Source organism: Leuresthes tenuis, unplaced genomic scaffold, assembly GCF_036924035.1.
Source record: "Leuresthes tenuis unplaced genomic scaffold, fLeuTen1.0.hap1 SCAF_2, whole genome shotgun sequence".
NCBI classification, from domain to species: Eukaryota; Metazoa; Chordata; class Actinopteri; order Atheriniformes; family Atherinopsidae; genus Leuresthes; species Leuresthes tenuis.
In genome coordinates, this window is record NW_027325356.1 from 2,184,634 (window position 1) to 2,189,167 (window position 4,534).

Genomic DNA, 4,534 nt, shown 5'->3' on the forward strand with positions numbered 1-4,534 from the left:
TAGAATATTAGCTTATTATGCAGTTAATAAGTGAACAGGAAAGCAGATGTGTTGTCCCAGGCTGTTCATCCACAGGAATCACAGTTACTGCAGCTGGATGAAGGGGTTGTGCTGTGAAAGCTGCGACCGCAGGAACTTATCTCCGCTCATAAAGGGTGGTTCGGTGCATCCGGTGTTAAAGGAGGTAATTCAGGAAGATTTGGAGCTCCTTTCTTAGCATCTGGAGACTTCGAACAGCTCTTATTACTGGATCTGTCTCCTGTAATGTCTACACATCTGGTTCCATGGTGTAGTGGTCATCACATCTGCTATACACGCAGAAGGTCCTGGGTTCAAACCCCAGTGGAATCATACAAGAGGCTCTACTGATGCTCCAGTCCATCTGAGATGAGCTTTTATTTGTATTCAGACAAAACTGTCCTCATTTTCATCTCCGCTGTGTGTGTGAGGAGAAGCTGCAGCATGACATGAGTGAACATTTAGAGCTTTTCTCAGTTAATTCAGACGCTGTGAGAAGAAACAGATTCTTCTGAACAGTTGATCCAGACCTGTTCAGGTCGACTACAAGGCGGCACAAGAGGAAAACCAGTCCTTAACCCAGCAAAAGAACGATGTGCTGCAGGCCATGAGCCGGCTGGAGGAGAGGTTTCAACCGCATGAGACTGACAAAAGAAGCTCTGCAAAAAGATCTGGATCAGACCAAGAAAACCCTGCAAGAGCTTAAAGCAGCAGAGCAGACCTGACGAGAGATGAGGCAGGAAAATGTTTCTGTCCATCAGCAGAATCAGGCCCTGAAAGAAGAAGTTCAAGGGCTGCAGAGAAAGGTTCAGAATAGAGAAGAAATCATGAGACAAAGGGACGTGGCACAAAAGCTTAGACAGAAAAGCTGTTAACATGCACCGAGAGAAAGTCACTGCACCAGAAAACTCAGGAACTGGAGGCCCAACAAGTCAACAAGCAGTTGTGTGATTCTGAGGAAGCCGTTGGAAGAAAAGAGGAGGCCCCACAAGGAAAAATCCCTGAACTCCAAAATGTCAGAGAAGAACTTAGGGGCTAGAAAGAAGAATTTGGTGTAATTCCAAAAGAAAACAACCCACTGCGCCATAAAACTCAGGACCAACTAAAAAGGACCAACTCTGCAAAGTCAACACAGAGCTGTTTAACACCGAGGAAGCCATCGAAAAGGACGAGTTTAATCAAATAATGACAAGAGACTTCCAAAGATTTCAAGGTAATTTGGCAGCGGGCTTTTTACGACATTAGCTTGTTAGCAAAATGTTAGCTAAAACATGGGGGCGTGTGGATGAAGTGGTCCCAGTAGAGTGCCTGTGTAGAAATCCCTCCATTAGCTCTCCTATAGCTGCAAGTAGCCACATAACAGCAGCTATGAGCTAACAGAGCTATAGCACACGTTCATTCATTCATTCTTCTTAAAGTATTGGTGAAATAAAGACAGATAATGCCTTATTTAGAGGCTGCATCCTCTAAGCCCCGTTCACTCCGTTATATGGATCTCCAGTTATCTAAATATCTTCTGAAGGACGCCGACTTTCACCAAACTGTTCTCAGTGAGCAGATGAACGTATTTCATGCCAGAAATAAGGTTTAAAAATACCGGAGTTCCCCTTTAAGAGAGAGAACGAGTCTCTACAACAACTAATCGAAGCCATGAAAATGCAGCAAGAAGACGGCAACAAAACAACCAGGAAGAGGCTTGAGAAAGAAGAAGGAAGGATCTCCTGCAACCCACTGAAGACCCTAAAAGAATCCTCCAATATTCTAAGAAATAAGCAAAGAAACAAAATGATTCGATGAACAGCTCAAAGCTTGGTGAAGTGACAGCTGGAGGGTGTCCATGAGCAAGGCACCGTCCCCAACATCTGCTGTGAATGGCTGCCAGTGAATATGAGTGTGTGACCCTGTCCAGGTGCCAGCCTGGCTGGAGTTAAAATGAATTAAACACAAAGAACATTAACAGTTAAAACTATTTAAATATAGAGATGAGGAACAAAGACTGAACAGAAGCTGAGAATACAATAAAAATCTGTATTTGGATTAACAACATGTTGTAAATGCAAGAAATGAATAATAAATAAAGAAAATAAACACTATCTGATCTCCTTCCTGTTGTGATGCTCATGAATTATAACAAAAGTTAAAAAAAGTGCCAGAATTACCTGCAAAAATTCAGTTTATTTTAATTTTAATTCCATTTTATTTTATGTGGCGTCAAATTACAACAAATTGAATATCGAGTTAAACATCAAAGATACAACTCAAACCATCAGAATTAAATTCACTGTATTACAATTATAATCGAATCAAACCCAACTCATTAAAGCTGCCCCTGGTGTGCTGCCATTAGAGAATTATAATTAAAAAAAGGATACATTCATCGACTCCATTATTATTAGTCTATCTGATGAGTGTATTATTATCTTTATGAAGTCTCTCTTTGGTATTTTGACCAAAGCATAATGTGGCCTGTGATCTAAAGGGCCATTACAACACTAAATCAGAACAACACACCCAATGGCCTCATTAAAAAGGCAAGAAATTCCACTTGATAAGCTTAACTGTTTGTCAGGGACTTTCAGTTTAGTACCACGAGACACTTTACATCTAAAGTATGAAGATACACCAACAGAAAGTGGGTCAAAGCACTGGAAACAGTTTGTAGGTCACTGCAGTCTGATGTGAGGAGCTCCGTGCGTTGGTCACTCTCAGCGTGATGTTTGTAAAAGTGTTCAAATCTAATATTGCGTTGATGTGCACATAAACCGGCCAAATATGAAAAATAATGTTCGATTAGTGCCAGAATTCTACAATTAAACAAACCATTAAAGCTGGATGTGAGCTGTTGGGAGTGGAGGCATTTTAAAGGGGAAACATGGGGATAATAAACAGAATAAGAACAGAAATCTGCCATCTAATCACGTCATTCAGTTTAATTTCAGCTTAATTAGGGACCTTTTAGTAAGAAAAACACAATGTCTACAAGATTTTGGGCTGGGCACCGAACTTCGGTTCTTTTAAGGCACCGACTGAAATGTTTCGGTAGCACAGAGTATCAAAACATGCCTCGTCTTTCGGTGCAAAGTTTCGGTGCCCAGAGGTTAATCATGTGATCAAGAACTGATCACGCTGCCCTCGATTGGCTGTATTAATGTTACACTTTGCAGGAAAACGTGGTTACGCCCACAGACGGGTTCTCGTGTATCTGCGTTGGGAACTGTAGTTGAACCGGTTAAACGATGCCACCGAGGTCTAAAGCGTGGCTCCATTTCACCAAGATTGATGCCAACATGTGCCAAAAAGTCATCGCTGCTGAGGTCAGAAACACGACTGATTTAATGAGCTATTTGACCTGCACAAAGTCAATTTAAGAGCAGAAAGTTGCTCCGTGTTTGACCGCAACCATCCTCCTCTCAGCATTCAAGTGGACGCCACAGAGCCCAAGCAGCATAATTCAAAGTCTCCACCACTGGACTCGGCTTCATCTCAGAGCACCGAGGACGGCGCAGTGTGTGGGATTATAACAGGTAACGTTCAGAGAAAACCGGCAGAAATCTCAATGTTACTGCAGCTTAATACTGCAGAAAGCAGACATGTTGATGTTTGTGAAGGAAAACTGCTGAGTGAAAAGTATCCTCAGTGTGTAGGATGGTGTTAGACACCAACCTGGCAGCTGTTTGCAGCTGTTTTGCAATGGAAATTATTTGTTATTACTTTTTTCTGTAAGAAAACTGCTTGGATTGGAAAAATAGACCCTTTAAAAAAAAGATTTCTCTGGGAAAGTGAAATACTGAGCAGACAAATAAAACTGAAGATTTGTACTGTTATGTGTGATGTAATTTCCTTTTTATTAGAATTGATATTATAAAATTGATATAGAAAAAAAGTATCGTTCAGGAACCGGTATCGAAACATTTAGATTGATACAAAGCCCTAGAGAGATCCCCGCCCTGATCCAAACAGAATACATTAAGTTCACCGCTTTGCCTGTTGTTTCATTAGCTTAAGACAACAAAGACCAAAAAATCCAAAAATACCATCCAAATATCCAAAACTGCAGAAGCGTTTTAGCTAGAAGAGCAGCGCAGGATCGGCTGCAGTTAGCTCTGATGCTAAGAGCAGCGCAGGATCGGCTGCAGTTAGCTCTGATGCTAAGAGCAGCGCAGGATCGGCTGCAGTTAGCTCTGACGCTAAGAGCAGCGCAGGATCAGCTGCAGTTAGCTCTGATGCTAAGAGCAGCGCAGGATCGGCTGCAGTTAGCTCTGATGCTAAGAGCAGCGCAGGATCAGCTGCAGTTAGCTCTGACGCTAAGAGCAGCGCAGGATCGGCTGCAGTTAGCTCTGACGCTAAGAGCAGCGCAGGATCGGCTGCAGTTAACTCTGATGCTAAGAGCAGCGCAGGATCGGCTGCAGTTAGCTCTGATGCTAAGAGCAGCGCAGGATCGGCTGCAGTTAGCTCTGACGCTAAGAGCAGCGCAGGATCAGCTGCAGTTAGCTCTGACGCTAAGAGCAGCGCAGGA

General features: G+C 42.7%; 1 non-coding gene across 1 annotated transcript; it reads left to right on the plus strand.

Moving 5' to 3' along the window:
• Positions 1-278: 278 nt before the first annotated feature.
• trnav-uac (transfer RNA valine (anticodon UAC)) lies at positions 279-351 on the plus strand. The gene has a single exon. It is a non-coding gene; the product is annotated as a tRNA-Val (tRNA).
• The last annotated feature ends 4,183 nt before the right edge of the window (positions 352-4,534 follow it).